The sequence below is a fragment of the Canis lupus genome, chromosome 16, assembly GCF_048164855.1.
Source record: "Canis lupus baileyi chromosome 16, mCanLup2.hap1, whole genome shotgun sequence".
In the NCBI taxonomy this organism is placed as follows: domain Eukaryota; kingdom Metazoa; phylum Chordata; class Mammalia; order Carnivora; family Canidae; genus Canis; species Canis lupus.
In genome coordinates this window covers 56974152-56991373 of record NC_132853.1, presented here as the reverse complement: position 1 = coordinate 56991373, position 17222 = coordinate 56974152, and the positions used below count along the sequence as shown (strand labels likewise).

The 17222-nt window shown below is 47.2% G+C and overlaps 1 long non-coding RNA gene across 1 annotated transcript; it reads left to right on the top strand.

Annotated features, from left to right (window-relative positions):
* The first annotated feature begins 5807 nt into the window (after positions 1 to 5807).
* Positions 5808 to 16202, top strand: LOC140607202 (uncharacterized). The gene is made up of 4 exons (XR_012009323.1): positions 5808 to 6040; positions 11099 to 11264; positions 11859 to 12336; positions 15191 to 16202. It is a non-coding gene; the product is annotated as an uncharacterized lncRNA (long non-coding RNA).
* The last annotated feature ends 1020 nt before the right edge of the window (positions 16203 to 17222 follow it).

The window sequence follows — 17222 nt, the reverse complement described above, 5'->3', positions numbered from 1 at the left end:
CCCAGTGATTGACAAGCGCATTTGTCCAATGACAAGGGCGGACGGGATCGCCCCGCCCACACCTCGCCGCGGGGGCTGCCGGGTACCCCCGCCCCGCCCCCGCCCCCGCAGGCCGCCCGCAGCTCGCGTCGGGATGTCGGGGTCTGCACCCCGGAGCTCGCGCCTGGCGAGCTGCACTGCCCAGGGCCGGGAGCCCCGCGCAGCCCCGGAGGAGTGCACCCGGCTCGACCCCCGCGTAGGGCCGCTGCCCCCAGGAGCCCACCGACCGTCTCCAGCACTCCCGGGCCCGCCCTCCAGTCCTGCAGCTGAGTTCCACACGTACACACCTTGTTCTTCACATTCCCGGTTACACCCGGGCCCAAGGCGAAATCCAGCTGAGCCCTCCGATTGCACGGCTGCCCGCGCCCGTGTTCCCCCCCCCCCGAGGGTGCCCTTGGTGTCACGCTGACCTTCAAGGTGGTGCAAGGTGAAATGAGACGCCTTCCCCACCTTCCCCACCTGTGCTTCCCCTTCGTTATGCCCCAGGCAGCTCAGCCGGATTTCCTAAAGCACCGCTGAGTAAGTGCAATCAAGGAGGACTCACACTTGATTGAGTTCCACACCCTAGCAGCCCCCCAACACACACACACACACCCCAGCCTGGAACCTTGGGGCCTGCCCGAGGCCTGGTCCTCTACATATGAGAGAGGGCCATGCCTCCGACCAGGCGGGTCGTTAGGGGTTACTAAGCTGTCAAGCCTGCACTCAGGGTTTTTTTTTTTTTTTTTTTTTTTTTTTTTTTTTTGCAAATCTCATCTTTCTCACTTCTGTAATGACTTTAATTACTTTTTGCTGAGCTCTCCAAAAGGGGACAGGTTGTATTGACAGGCTGTCAGTCCTTTAGCTCCTTCAAAGGGTTCTCGGATTCACGTCAAGCTCTGTTGGGTGGTGTCTTTGCTTATCTCGTAATCAGCTTCAGTGACACTGCCAGTTAATTTTCGGGACAGGAGGCAGCTGGCAAGGGGAATAAAATTAAGGAAATTGTTCTCAGAAGAAAAAGTGCGCCTAAAGTAATGGCAGCAAGAAGGCGAAGCTCTTAAGATTCCAATCAGAATATTGAGTAGTGTGAATTGGCACATTTATACTTTCAGACGTTTATTGAGCCCGTCTTCATGCAAAGCACTGTGCTAGGTGATGTAATGCTAGCCAAGCTTGAGTTGCTTTCTACTTTCAAGGCGGGGTGAGAGGAAAGTTCACTACTTTTTGGAGCATATGCTAAGTGCACGGTGCTGTGTGAAGTCTTCACAACAAATCTATGAAGGACACAGTAAAATTCTTTTATGGAAGAAGGAAACAGGACCTAAAAAATATTAAAGATGCAGCACCTGGGTGGCTCAGTCAGTTAAGCTTGTGACTCTTGGTTTCCGCCCAGGTCATGATCTCAGGGTCTGGAGATGAAGCCCGGCATGGGGACTCCACCCTCAGCAGGAAGTCGGCTTGGACTAAAGAACTCAGTAATTTTACTCCTAGGTATAAACCCAAGTGAAATCAAAATGTATGTCCACACTCACCAAAAAAAAACAAACAAACAAACCCCAAATGGTAATTATGAGAGGTGATGGAAGTGTTAGCTCACACCAGGGTAGAAATCATTCTGCAGTATATGTGTATTACATCAATGCATTATGCATAAACTTCCACAATGTTGTATGTCAATTATATCTCAATAAAGCTGGGGAAAAAAAACTATGTCCACAGAAAAACTTTCACAGGAACGTTCATAGCAGCATTATTCGTAACAGCTAAAAGGTGAAAACAATCCAAATGTCCATCACCTGGTGAATGGATAAACAAAATGTGGTCAATCCATATAATGCATATTATTCAGCCATAAAAAGGAACAAAGCAGTCACATGCTATAGCATGGCTAAACCTTGAAAATATGCTAAAAAAAGAAAATATTATGCTAAGTGAAAAATCCAGACGCAAAAGACCACATGTTGCTATCATTCAATTTATATGAAATGTCCTGAATAGGCAAATTTATAGACACAGAAAGTAGATTAGTGGTTCCCTAGAGCTGAGGGTGGGGTAGAAAGAAAGAGCAGTCACCACTAATGGGCACAGGGTATTTTGGAGCAGTGATGAAAACATTATAAAATTCACTGTGGTCATGTTTGCACAACTCTGTGAATAAACTAAAAGCCGTTGAATTGTTTGCTTTCAATAGATGAATTGGATGGTATATGAATTAGCACTAATAAACTAATGTTTATTGTATGCTTGTGCCTGGCTCTGTGATGAGAATGTTAAGTTCTGTGCAGTTTTGTCCTAATGAGAAAGTGGTATGTGGTAGGCTGGGTCCCCAGGACTCTGAAGGGGAGATCCCTGTGATCCCTGTACCAGAAGTTCAGGAGGGAGTGCTCTTGCCTCAACACCTGCCAGAGGAAGAGAGCCCAAGCCGACCCTGGAAGGAATTTTGAAGACTGGATGGCCATTCAGAGCTGACCTCATGGAGTGTCATGACCAGGCCCTAATGCTGCTATGTCCATCAGTCCTTGGATGCTGGTTGCAACAAGAAGGGGCCTGCTGTCTCCAGTGAAGTGCTCCCACACAGGGGCTGACGGGGGGGGGGGGGGGGGGATCCTCCCTTCCTGCTGGGGAGTCTGGGCGGCACATCAATGCATGCATAATGCACCATGATTATGATTTGCCTTTAACAGAAAAAGAAAATTGAGGCATAGAGAGGCTAAGTGATGAGCTCAACTAGTGCAGGTGAATGAACCATAGGAGACAGACATTGAAATCTCCTCCCACTGGCTGCAGAGCTGGGTGCCTGTAGCTGAACTGCCTCTGCCCTGAGAAGCCTTGGGTGGCTGGGATGAAGAAAGAACCACACAGTGCAGGGTACTGTACTGCAGAGAACTGCTCTGTCCAGCGGTGCCGCACAACCTGGCATGGTCACTGGAGCATGGACCCCTCTGGAGCCAACCAGGTGACCCATTTGAGAACCTCCTCTATACCCTACAGTCTTTTGGAGCAGCCCAAAAAGATATACAATAGAGCCACCTAGTGCTTCTGACTCCCCCTGCAATGGCCCTGGCAACCCTGCAGCCCTTAAGGTAAATGTGGAGGAGGACTCTCACGGGGGCAGTGAGCACACCAATATAGATATCAGACACTAAAGATGGGGTCAAACAGAGGAAATCATTTCTATAAATGCTGGAATTACTGTTTTTCACTTACACACTGTATGGGTCAGAGTTCATGCTGGTAATAGAAACTAGCTCTGGCAAATTTAAGAGGAAGGGGAATATGCTAAAAGGAAATTGGGAGCTCAAGTCCCACAAGGGCTAGAGGACCTGAACTGGGCCTGGGGCACAGTGATGCTTCCGGTACCCAAACTTTACAGTTAGCCTAACTCTTGGGCCAAGACCTCCTGGCTGGCTGCCCCAGGACCTCTGTTGTCTTCAGACACCTCTTCAAGCACCTTCCATGTTCTCTTTTCTCTTTGGGCTCAGCCCTCAGGGCAACTTGGAAATGCAAGGTAAATGGAAGTCTTAGGTAACTGCCCTGGTCTGCTATCCTTGCAGCCTGCCCTACAAGGTTGCCTACAGAGCAACCAGCCAACAGCACTCTTTCACCAGCTCTTTCTCTTGCCCTGTGTCAGTGTCTCATTCTATTTCCTCATGCCTGCTTCCTAGGGACACTTCCCAAATAAACCGCCTGCACCCAAGTCTCTCCTCAGGCTCTGCTTTCTGGGGAGCACAAACTGAGACACACACCCGGATACTAAAGGTACATAAACGGGCTGGACATAACCCCATTCTTGATAAGGTAGTGCTTCTCAGAGGAAGGGAGAGGATTGGAATTAGGAAGGTGAACAAAGAGAATTTCTACTTAAACTGTAAGGTTTGTACCTATAAAATACATGGAAGCGGCTCAGAAGAGTCTCCCCAAAGTGTTCCACTTTGGCATGTGGAATATTTTGAGCTAAAGGCAGTCAATCAAGACCTGCAAACTCAAGAGAAACTTTTTTTATTTATTTTTTTTTAATTTTTATTTATTTTTTATTTACGATAGTCACAGAGAGAGAGAGAGAGAGAGGCAGAGACACAGGCAGAGGGAGAAGCAGGCTCCATGCACCGGGAGCCCGACGTGGGATTCGATCCCGGGTCTCCAGGATCGCGCCCTGGGCCACAGGCAGGCGCCAAACCGCTGCGCCACCCAGGGATCCCGAGAAACTTTTTTTTTAAAAAAAGATTTTATTTATTTATTTGACTGAGAGAGCACAAGTAGGCAGTGCGGCAGGCAGAGAGAGGGGGAAGAGGGCTCCCCCATGGAGCAGAGAGCTGGATGTGAGATTTGATCCCAGGACCCTGAGATCATGACCTGAGCCTGACTGAGCCACCTAGGCATCCCAAGAAACCTTTGATCGTATCTTTACTACCTAGAAGAATTTAAACCAGAGATCTATCTCAGCATGAGAGTTTTTACAAAAATAAGTTTGATCTGAGTGACCCATCTATATGGCAGGGCAAGTATGTAATTACCAATTACCTGCTCTTCTTATTTCCTGTGAATCATCCTCCCCATCCTCCTTGAAGCCCAGGCTTTCATCCCATTCCATAGCTCAGGATTGCACGTGTACCTCATTTTATGCTTCTGTCTTTGAAACTCTCATGTATGTGGGATTCTCATACATATGAAATTAAATTTGATTTCCTCCTTTAAAAAAAAACTTACTTAAATTTAATTAATTAATATATAATGTATTATTGGTTTCAGAAGTAGAGTTCAGTGATTCATTAGTCTTTTATAATACCAGTGCTCATTAAATCATGTTCACCACTCAGTTATCCCATCCCCCCACCTCCCTCCCCTCCAGCGACCCTCAGTTTGTTTCCTACACTTAAGAGTCTTTTATGGGGATCCCTGGGTGGCTCAGCAGTTTGGCACCTGTCTTCAGCCCAGGGCGTGATCCTGGAGTCCCGGGATTGAGTCCCACATCGGGCTCCCTGCATGGAGCCTGCTTCTCCCTCTGCCTGTGTCTCTGCCTCTCTCTGTGTATCTCTCATGAATAAATAAATAAAATCTTTTTAAAAAAGAGTCTTTTATAGTTTGTCTCCCTCTCTGATTTCGTCTTGCTTTATTTTCTCCTCTAATTTTCTCCTATTAACCTGTGTCATGTCAATTTCATCCTAGACCAACCAGAAGAACCTATAAAGGGTAAAGGAAAAGTTTTCTTCCCCAATAATATGTAGCTGAAGCAAAAAATGACAAAATAGGAACATTTTAATTTAAAAAAAATTTTTAAGAGATACATAAAAAGATTTTATGTATTGGGGCACTGGGATGGCTCAGTGGTTGAGCATCTGCCTTTGGCTCAGGTCATGATCCCAGAGTTCTAGGCACAGGGAGCCTGCTTCCCCCTCTGCCTATGTCTTTGCCTCTCTCTGTGTGTCTCTCATGAATAAGTAAAGAAAATCCTTTTAAAAATTAAGATTTTATGTATTTATTTGAGAAAGAACAGAGCCAGAGAGAGCATGAGTGGAGGGGAAAGGCAGAGGGAGAAGCAGACTCCCTACTGAGCAGGGAGCTCAGATGCAGGCCTTGATCCCTGCCTTGATCCGGATCTTGATCCCAGGATCCTGAAATCCTGACCTGAGCTGAAGGAAGATGCTTAACTGTCTAAGCCATCCAGGTGACTCATATAGGGACTTTTTAAAATGCTGGGTGTTACCACCTTATTCTCATTAAGATAGCTATTATACAAAAACAAACAAACAAACAGGAAACAACTCCTATTATGCAGGTTTATTGGGAGCACTTAGGAACACCACTGCTTAAAGAAGAAGCAAAGGAAGCAGAAACTGGCAGGAAGAGAAGCTGAGCTTCCACATCGTTGCAGGGAGGCCTCAGCCCATCCCATAGGGAGTTCCAAAGCTGGACTGGCCTTCAGAGTGGTCCGGAGTGCAGGAGAAAGAACCAGCTCTTTGAAATTCCTCTTGGACCAGTCACTGAATACAAGTTGCTCCTGGGGAAGTAGCTGTAACCTTGGGTAAGGTAGTGCCTTTGGTGGGAGGAAATGTCCAGAAAATGATTTAGCAGCTAAACCCACAGCAGCTGTGGGGGGGAATGGCCCAGTCCTGAAAGGGAATCTGAGGAGCACCACAGCAATGCACTACACTCTTACCAGGTTTCACAGGGTGCAGTTTGGGGGAGGCCTAGCTGGGCTCTACACCTGCCTGGTTCCCCAGGGCAAAACATGTCTAGAACAAATGCATCTTCCTGTGGCTTTTTGTCTGTCTCTTATGATCTGTCTTTCTTCCTTTATCAAAGATTCCCACTCAGGAGGGGGAGTGGGGAGAAAGGATAGTGAGAAGAAGAAAAACCCATCCTGCTACAGGCAAATAGTAAAAATCCATTCTATGGCAAAAAGATGATCAAAATTGAAGAATCCAGTTTCACTGTGCAAACATGAGTAGAATTTAAATGCTTCTACTTATGTCCAAACGATTACTTGAGACTTGAGTATAACACTTAAAGCTTCTGTCCGGGTGCATGTGATTTTTCACATGTTCTTTGTATCATACTTGTTAGCAAGAAGTTAATCTGCTTCTAACGTTGTTCAAGATTTCTTCTGCTTTTTTTTGTTTCATCTTGGTTTCTGAAAAAGTGGATAGCAAAAGATTATATAGTCTAGGGAGGAGCAAACTGTGTAGCTTAAGAGAAGAATATCCTGAGGGTCTACTTCTTAAAACAACTTATGAACCTCAGTCCCAACTTTGAATTGAGACTTCACCATTTTCACTTTTCCAGAGTTTTCGTTGGTGAATTACTTAGATAAGGATGCCACAGGCATGTCAACCTCACTACTCAATGGGGGCACAGGTGGCAAAGTTAGTCTGTGTATTATAAAAATTATATAATTTTCTTTAGGGATGCGTGGGTGGCTCAGTGGTCCCACTTCATGGCCCCACGGGGAGCCTGCCTCTCCCCCTGCCTATGTCTCTACCTCTCTGTGTATCTCTCATGAATGAATGAATGAATGAATGAATAAATAAATCTTTTAAAAATAATAATAATTTTCTTTAAACAATTGAGCTTTTCATTCTACATTTGTGTTTAACTAGTTTCTTTGTAGAAAATTCAGGCACATGATCAAGTGAGACCAGGGATGTGAATTGAAGGAGAGACAGGCAGATGACATCATGAGTTGAATGACTTCAAATTAATTTTATATGACTGCAATCTGGATTTGAAGTCCAGTCAAATTAGATTTCTTTCCAATCAGCAGGGAAGTGCAGGCCACTCACCAGCAGGATCAAAATAGACACCAGACCACCAGGCAAGGACCAGAGAGGGACTCTGAACTGTGTTTCCTAAAGCCTTGACTGGTCGGAGAAAAGGGATAGTCATCTGAAGTAATGGAATCTAAATTGCAGTCTTTGGGCATAATTGATTTAAAGATTTTTATACGGAAAATTTCAAATATGCACAAACGTAGAGGAAATCAGGAAATAAAACCCTATGTGCCCCTCACTCAGCTTCAACGATTACCCACCCACCCTTTGCCAATCTTATTTCATCTCCACCCCTCACCCCTGGCCAGCCTTCTAAAGACAAGCGCAGACACTGTGTCGTTTCTCGCATAAATACATTAATATGCATCTTTAATAAAAACTATGAAAAAACCATCTTTATGTGCCATTGTCACCCTTAATAAAGTTAATAATTCCTTAATATTATCTAATCTCTGATTACCTGGTTTGTTCAAATCAGAATGGAAACAAGTGCCACACATTGCAATTTTATTTATGTACTTATTTTTATGGCATTGATTTGATAGAGAAACCAGGGTTTCAGGCTCTGTCATCTGCTGGCTCAGGCCCCCTTCACTCCCACCTCAGGGTTTTAAAGCTCATGGATGAGCACTAAAATGTCGGGTTGCCAGTTCTCCTGTTCTGCCAGCACTTACTAACTTGAGGTCTATAAAGAACTTCCCGTTATTGGTTTTAGGGTTTCCTTAAAACACAGTTTGGATAGGAAAGGGAATCTTTCATGTTGACTCCTGAGACCTTGATTTTTCCTTGTTTTTTTTTTTTTTTTTTTTTTTTAATCATGTTAGATTGGGCAGCCCAGGTGGCTCAGCGGTTTAGCTGCCTTCGGCCCAGGGCCTGATCCTGGAGTCCCAGGATCGAGTCCCACGTTGAGCTCCCTGCATGGAGCCTGCTTCTCCCTCTGCCTGTGTCTCTGCCTATCTCTCTCTCTCTTTCTCTCCGTGTCTCTTATGAATAAATAATTTTTTTAAAAAAATCATGTTAGATGTACGGGATAGTTACCAGACTTGTGCAAACAGCTCTCACAGACCGTTCCTCCAGGTTTCCCAATTGCTAGCACATGATCACATTTACCCAATCGTTTCCTCTTTCAAAATGTTTTAACCATGTGAGAGTGAATTGCCACACGATGCTCCTCTTCCCCCAAACACCAGAGTGTCTGTTCCCTAAGAACAAGGATGTATCCTTGCATGGCCATGAACAATGATCAATATCAGAAAATCAGCAGATACAGGTCTATTGTTTATGACTTATTCATACTTTGCCAGTTGTCCCAACAAAGTGTTTTATTAAAAAAAAAAAAAAAATCCTATTCCAGGATCCAACCCAGGATTAAGCATTGCATTTGGTTCTCTTGCCTCCCCTGAGCTGGAATGGCTCCCCAGTGTCTTTGTTGGTGGTAGCACTTGACATTCTGAAGAGTACAGGCCAGTTCTTTAGGAGATTCTGTGATTCATCTTTGATAGCTTCCTTGCTTTTTGCCATAACAAGATGTTCCAAATCCATCTATACATTTCCTGGTCTGGAGCCTCATTGGTTTCTTTCAATGGAAAATGGGATTTAGAGATAAGGACTGAACCCCAGTGACAGCTGGTGGTGGAGGTCAGATCGCAGCTGGGGCTGTGGGCGGGCAGGCAGGTGGGCAGCACCCTGGGCCCAAGGCTGGCTGTCCAGCCGTCCCCCCACCCCCGACCGGGGACCCCAAATCTGGGGGGATAGTGGTTTCAGGCTGGCTTTCATGAACCAGTTTTTCTGACTCAGAGAATCAGGAGGACATGTGGCCCTCGTCCATTGGAGTGGCTTTGGGTGTAATTCCTGAATTGTTTACCTACTCATTTTTTATGACATCCTTTCTTATCTTCTGGTTTGGAAGACTCACTTGATTTTTATTATCTAACATTATTGACTTACTGTAGTCATTAGAAATGCAAACACAGAAGCCTGGGCACCAGGAGGCCGTCAAGGAAGTGTCCGACTACTGGATGAACAAAAGGGAGCTGAGCAAAACTGAACTCTGGTTATAATCAAACAATAAACACACAATGTCACTGAGGACCTGCTTTGTCCTGGTCATGCAGCCTGCAGCCTGTCTGCTTATCCCCGGAAGCAGTTGTCCTTGGCACGGTCCTTCCCTCTATGGTCAGGAGGCTCATGACTCACAGAGAATAACTACTTTACTATCCGCAATCCTCCCTCTTGTTCCTGTGAATTCCCTAAGAGAGCAAACTCCTTAAGTGCTATGCAAACCCTTGTCTTGGATTCCTCAGAAGCTGCTGTCCCCAGGGTCACGGAGATCAGGACGTCTGGAGTAAAAGGCCTCCCCTCCGGGTTCTAGGGAACCTGCACATTTGGTTTCTCAGTTTTCCAAATGAAAGGGTAGCAGGAAGCGTTCTAGGCTGAGAAAAGGGCCTCAAGACAGAATTGCTAGTATCAGAGGGAAGATCACCAGAGGATGGGGAGACTCTGGTCCTGACAACCATCTAAGTGCGGTTTCATGGAGTCTCAGCTGGCCGGGGAAGCAATGGGAAGCAATTCTCTCATCTGCACCTGCAGCTCAGGCTTCCGGAGGCAGCTCCCTCTCTGTGCCTCAGCAGGCCCGGAGAAGGCCCAGGCACCGAGGCTGGAACTCAGGCCGGCTCTGCTGCAAGCTCCACTCGCTTATCTGGCTCAGAGCTTGGTCGCCTCTCCCCAGTCCATACTGGGTCCACACTGGGCTGCTGGGAGGATGAGAAGACCCACAGTGGGGGCGGCTCCTCTTTTTGTTTTGGCAATGCTTGGCCTCCAAGCTCCTCCCCTGGTGTGGAGAACAAGAAGCAGAAGTGGAAATAGTTGGGGTGGGAGGGAGGGGGAGAGATATTTTCATTGAGCTGGCTGTGTGCACCGCGCCCCCCAGGCTTGGCTTAGTTCTATCTACTACTACTGGTGGTGGCATAGAGCGGTCTCCGCATAGATGGCAGGGTTCCCCGTCCCCTCCATCACTGAGGCGCCCTCAGAAGGGACAGCTTAGTCTTCTCTGACCCCACAGCAGCCCACGTCCTCATTGCTAGAGCCCACTATTTGGCCTGGAGGCCACCTGGACAGCCCATGGGTTCCACCCTTTCTCTGACCTCTGGCCGTCTTCTTATAGAAACTCAGGAGGGGCACCTGGGTGTCTCAGGGCTTGAGCCTCTGCCTTTGGCTCTGACAGGTCATGATCCTGGGGTCCTGGGATCGAGATCTGCATGGGGCTCCCTGCAGGGAGCCTGCTTCTCCCTCTGCCTGTGTCTCTGCCTCTCTCTCTCTCTCTCTCTTTCTGTGTCTCATGAATAAATAAATAAAATCTTTTTAAAGATTTTTATTTATTTATTCATGAGAGAGAGAGAGAGAGAGAGAAAGAGAGAGAGAGAAACAGGTTCCATGCAGGGAGCCTGATGTGGGACTCGATCCCTGGACTCCAGGGTCACACCCTGGGCTGAAGACGGCTAAACTGCTGAGCCACCCGGGCTGCCCTAAAAAATTAATCTTTTTTTTTAATTGTATTTATTTATGATAGTCACAGAGAGAGAGAGAGAGAGAGGCAGAGACACAGGCAGAGGGAGAAGCAGGCTCCATGCACCGGGAGCCCCACGTGGGATTCGATCCCGGGTCTCCAGGATTGCACCCTGGGCCAAAGGCAGGCGCCAAACCGCTGCGCCACCCAGGGATCCCAAAAAATTAGTCTTTATGCCAAAGTGGTCCACCTTGGGGCAGCTTGCCCTAGGCCCCTACATAACTAATGTGAAATTCCCATTTTGCAGGAAGTTTTGGACGTGCAACATCAGAACAGTCCCAGAGATCTTTAGTTCAATCTCTTCCCAAGCACTTTTCCTGGACAAGGCTGAGGACTTCTTTGATCACACCTACTCCTGACATCTGAGCGGGAAAACAAGTGTCTTATATTGTTTTGTGCCAGTCCCAGGCCAGGTGAGCTTCCCTCAGACATCTCCCCCTTCCAAACCAGTGTTACAAGTAGACGGGCCCTGGTGGTTCTTACTATGATTACAAGGTGCCCTTTAGGAACAACCTTCAGGAAATTTTGAAAAATAGAGGTTGAGGACTTAACAGTACCTGGAAATTATACCACACACCTGGTGGCACACAGCGAGGTCGCAGGGAGAGAGAGCATGGGTGCGAGCCGTCCTGGGGTTCTTCTTTGATTAGAGTGGAGAGTGGGGACCTGGGGCTTGGGGGGCTTAGGCCTTATTAGTATTTAAAACATAACAGCAGGAATTTAAAGTGTGGGAAGAGAACAGGCAAGCAGCCCAAATGGTCAGTTATTGGAATCGATCGCCATCCTCAGCGCAGGGGAGACAGCTGGCTCTTTATCAAGGGGTGTCGCTGGCAATGTGTTATTTGAGATAGCTTCCTTAGAAGTGGATGCCTCTTTGAAGTGGATGCCTTGGCAAATAGAGCTTAAATAAAGCACTTGGATTACAAAAAAGAGAGAGGGAAAAAAAGCCTGCCGGGGCTTACACTACATATGTTATCTTCTATTTGTTTTGTTTTGTTTTGATTCAGCTCATTTGCCACACATTTACTAAATGCCAACTACGCAATAGCAATTGCACCAGGAGAAGCACATGCAAACGCGTTGGTCCTGGGATCGAGTCCTGAATGGGGCTCCCCGCATGGAGCCTGCTTCTCCCTCTGCCTGTGTCTCTGCCTCTCTCTGCGTGTCTCTCATGAGTGGAATAAAATAAAATCCTAAAAAAAAACAAAAAACAAAACAAAAAACAAGAAAACAACCCAAGAACCAATTGTTTCTGGACGCTTTGGAGGCTCTATCTGACGCAAGAGTTTCATCTAGTATGTGGATGATGACATAGGGCGAGACACTGACCGTCAGACACAGCAGAGCTCCATGAACAACGCGTCCATGAGGATGAGCCCTATTTGGTTTCTCCTGCCTGCAGTGGTTTCTGAACTTGTCTGCTGGGGTACGTTCTGGGGAATGAACAGAGCTGATATGGAACATTCCCCTTCTGCGCTTAAACTGGTGAGCCACTGAATGTCACCGGCACTTGCAGGGCTCGTTGGGAGCTTCGAGAACATCTAGCCAACTAGCTCATGGAACAGATGATGACCCCAAGGCTTAACAAGGCCCTGGGCCACACTGCATAGTGGGGCAGGTGCCTTGATCCTGGCTGCTTCCGAGCTGAGGGACCTCGGGCAAGTTACTGAGTGCTTCACTTTATCTGTAAAATGGGGATTGTAACTGCCAACTTTATTGGATTGTTATGAGGAATAAGATAATATTCTCAATTGCTTAGAACTGTTTGTGCCTTTGTGAACTGTTATTATAACTATTAATGTGTGATTGCTCAAGGTTTTACAGCTAAATAGAGGCTGGGCATATCAAGAGAGACAGGGAAGGCATGAAACACATTCCACGTTGCTGCCAGGAGGATCCTGCTTGCGTGGAACCCACCAACGCCCAGTTATGGGCGTTGAAAAACAGCTGTCCAGCCCCGAGAAGGGAGAGGAATGCCCCAGGATTAAAGTCCTTGCATTCCCAAAGTTACCCAACATCCTTCTCATTCTCTGATTCAGCAAACTGTTGCCTTTATTGGTGGCAGCTGTGCAATTAGGTGACAAAGGTCTCCATGGTAAAGCATCCGGGTACCACATGAAATTAAACACACATTTTCTGTGCCAGCCAAGACCTTGCAAAAATATAAAAACAAAACAAATTTTCCAGCAGATGTAGAGAACAGATCCAATTAGCTTCTTGTTTCTGAACAGCCAGCTGTCCAGAAATAGGGTGAGTGTTCCAAAGCAGACAAACCAACCACCACCCCCAACAACAAATAGCCAAGAAGCAGTAAGAGCAACGAGAAACCCAGGTGGCGCAAGAAGTCAGATGAGGACGTGGATCTCGACAGGTAAAAATCAGCTCCCAGCCTGCAAGGCAGACAGGCAACTTGCACAGTGAGTCAATGTGCGATTCTATTCATGATTCTATGCCACAGGCATAATAGAAACGATGTAATCACTTTGCTTCTTTTCAGAGACCTGTGTGCTTAGATGTAAAACTCTACTGACAGGCAGTTACATAAGGGATGATGGGAAAGGATCCAGGTGGAAGACCTGAAAAAAACTCTTGTTTTGGTCTGATTTGGGTAATGCCCTCTCTCTTGGCTTGCTTTCTCAGGAGCTGGGCACCTTCACAGCCTTGCCCTACGTCGCAGACTGTTACTTGCACCTTAGGTGACTTCGCTATGCCATTGCCTTCCTTAGCATTTCTTTACTCTCCTCCTAAACAGCTCCCCGGAATTTGTTTCCCAAAGCTCTACTTTACTTCCACCTTGTAGGGAGAAATTTGAAACATCCAAGAGACACTGTCCTAGAGAAAAGACCAGAGAAGTGGAAGGACAACGGGTATATTCCATAATGACGCCCGTTATACAGGAATTCAGGCCTCCTTCAGAACAACACAAAGAACACCTTGCTAAATGCCTCGAGTGCTGTGGTCAGCAGACCTGCTTGGCTACTTGGCACAAGCCATCAGAGGAAATCAGTGCCACTCTCAACCTTCTGGGGCTTCCAAAGTCCCCTCCGTGCTTAGAGACAACAGGCCAACCCTGGGGCCCAGGTCTCTCTATTCAGCATCCAGACTGAGCCTTCGGAACGCTGTCCAGCTCCTCCCCGGCCTCCTCCTCGGCCTTCCCATCAAGCTCAGAATAGACGGAAACTCCTCTCCGAGGCTTGCAAGGCCCACATGCTCTGCTTTTCCCGGGGAAGGGCAGATACAAGCAGAAAGATAAGATGCTTAATTCCCCTGGTGAGAATAAGGGTAGTGATTTCTCTCCTCCTCCCCTTTTCTTAGAGCAGTTGCTTTAGAAAACTTGTAAGTTCTTCCTCTGTCCATTTGAAGTGTGTGTGTCTCTTGTGTGTGTGTGTGTGTGTGTGTGTGTGTGTGTGTGTCTCTTTAAAGCTAAAGAACCCTCTTGCCAGACCCAGGAATGTCTTTCTCAAAGACTCCCTGGAAGCATCTCTTTGAGACATGTGGCACCCCCGTCGTCGCCCAGTTTCTGCAGGAGGCCAGGAGCCTCATTTATTTTGCTTTGTTTAAAGCCACTTAGCAAACTCACAAGGTTCCCCCCAACCACCAAGGGAAGTCAGGAGGAACTCCGTGTGACAAATGTGCTGTCTGGCCCTCTTACTAGAGGACTAGCCATAATTTATCTTGTGAACCTGTTTGTAAGGACCTGTACCCGCTTGGCTGGATCAAAAGGCAAGGTTTCTTTCTGTCTTTGTGATCTCTTAGTAGATGGCCTACGAGGCCCACTGAATTCTGACTTAAGGTTATTCCACAGCTTAAGTGTTTTCTTTCTCATCCACCTTTGTGGAGAGGGCTTGAGGTCGGGAGATTTGTGGGGTTTTGTTTTTAATTCATGAGAGAGGCAGAGACACAGGCAGAGGGAGAAGCAGGCTCCCTGCAGGGAGCCCGATGCAGGACTCCATCCTAGGACCCCAGGATCATGACCTGAGCCAAAGGCAGACACTCAACCACTGAACTACCCAGGTGCCCCTGGAGATTTGATTTTCATTTTGTTTTTCCAACATCGCTGCCCCTCCACCCTATGCCCTCCGTTGGCTCAGCTCCAGCCACACAGGCTTTTGTCTTTGTCTGAAAAAGTGCCAAACATCTCCTGCCCCTGGCCCTGTGCTCCTGTTCCTGTGGGTCAGCCTGGTGTCTGCCCACACCTGTCCAGTGGCTTGCCTCCTTCCTTCACCGGCTCACTCCCCAGACATCCTGGCCCTGACCATGGCTCTCAAGCCCCTCATTTCCCTTCCCAGAACCAATCACTGTCTGTTTAATTGATTCTCATCCGTCTCTGCCCTGGCAGGTAGCCTCCGTGAGGCCAGGACTCCATCTGTGTGTCTGCAGCACCGATAGGGCCTGGTGTTGGGGAAGTATCATCAAAACTCAATCTCCTGCTGACCCAGAAAACCTCTCCACCAAGTTGCCTTCTACACAGCAATGATTACCGCTGCAGGTGGCTTCCAGGACGATTTGGCCATTCATTCTCAGCTCTTCCTGTCTAGGTGCTGATGGCCCTCAGGGCTGGATCTGGGCAGGGTAGAGTTTTCCTCTTAAACCGTGTCCTCAGCCTTCTTGCTGCTGCCTTTTATGCGTCCACAGCCAGCATTATTCTGTGCGCCTCACTGGCCGTGTTGGGTGCACTGCCCGGGGAACCTTTCTGTACTCCTGCTGGTCAGCAACCCCCCTCCGCCCCGAGCCTGCAGTGACCCTGTATGTCTTCCATCATGCAGTCACCCAGGAGCCCAGAATACAGTCATCTATCAATAAGTGTGAAATGAACAAATTCACCAGGAAAAACTTTTATCTCGTGTCATGTTTCTTTTCGATAGCACTTGTCACCATGACACTGGTCTACGGTGATACAACCACCTTTCCACTGGCTGAATTTCTCCACAAGGAGAGGACATGGGAAGGGTAGATGCTTTCCCATGTGCTGAGAAGGGTAGGCTACGATCTTAGAAAATGAGGTAGGATTCTTCTCTGATATTAGAGTCTTAAGAGAACAGGAAATACTGTTGTTGCATCCAGAGATTGAAGCGATGTCGTCAAGGAAATCCATCAGGGTCCGCCTGGCCTTTCTAGCCGCCTCCACAAACACCGACGCAGCCCAGAGGGCTCTTCACAGGCTGCCCGATCCGGATTCAGTGTTCCAAGACAAGCACACCTCTGACCATGACCACCCGAGAGATAGGACATTCTGTATGGAAGAGAGGCTATCTAGCATAATATTCGCTTGCCTAGGGCACCCTTAATCATCGACTCCCTCATCAGACAACAAAGACTCATGAATTAAAAATCTATTTTTTTTAACCAAATGACATTATTTTTGCCTTTCTGTCTCTGTGAGAAACTTCTAAGAAATGAATATGGCAGTTGAGCCTGTTATAAAGGCAAATACTATAGCTTTGTGAACCAGGGCATTCTAGCTGAGAAAGAAAGAAAAGAAAAGGAAAGAAAGAAAGAGAGAAAGATAGGAAGAGAGGAAGAAAGGAAGGAAGGAAGGAAGGAAGGAAGGAAGGAAGGAAGGAAGGAAGGAAGGAAGGAAGGAAGAAAGGAAGAAAGGAAGAAGAAAGAAAAGGGAAGGGAAGGGAAGGATGCAAAGGAGTGTAGAATAATGTCATGTTAAGACACAGACAAGAGGAGCCCCTGGCCTGGACCCCACATTTTAGAAGCCCTCATGTCATATACATACAAGCACAGACTTGTCAAAGAGCAGGGTACCCTTATGTCACTTGAAGCTGGTGCTCAATGTTGGGACATCATGACCCCAAACTGTCAACATATGCTTTTACGACTTAACATTCATTGCTCAGGCCCCAGACAAAGGCTTTTTCACATCCTTTGCCCTAAATTTTCAAAGTCAAAGGCAACAGTGTCCTGGTGCCATGAAGGGTTCCTGGGTTCTTCAGAGATAAGCACATTTTGGGTAAACAATTAAAAGGGATGGTAGTTCCATGATCCTAGTAGAGACAAGCAAAATAGCAGATGAGCCAGAAGAGAAAACTGGGGAAAGAGACAGCTAAGAAGAGTCACGGGATCCCACTCATTCCTGGGGGTCCAGAAAGCATGCATGCCCACGCAGGAGCAGTCAGAGCAGGAGAGAATTTTCCACACCACAAAGATCCTTCAGCGAAGGGCAGGAGCCTGACTGGCTCAAGGGACTGAAACACATCTGACTAGACACTGGCTGAACAATAAGCCACTCGGACCCAAGAATTCAGACTTAAAAATAAAATCACACTGGCTGTGAGCATGATCTGGTTGCAAAGCAACAAGTGACAAGTCAGAGGCTGCAGGGGTGGCAAGTTTATTATTCTACCCTTCTAGGTTCTTTG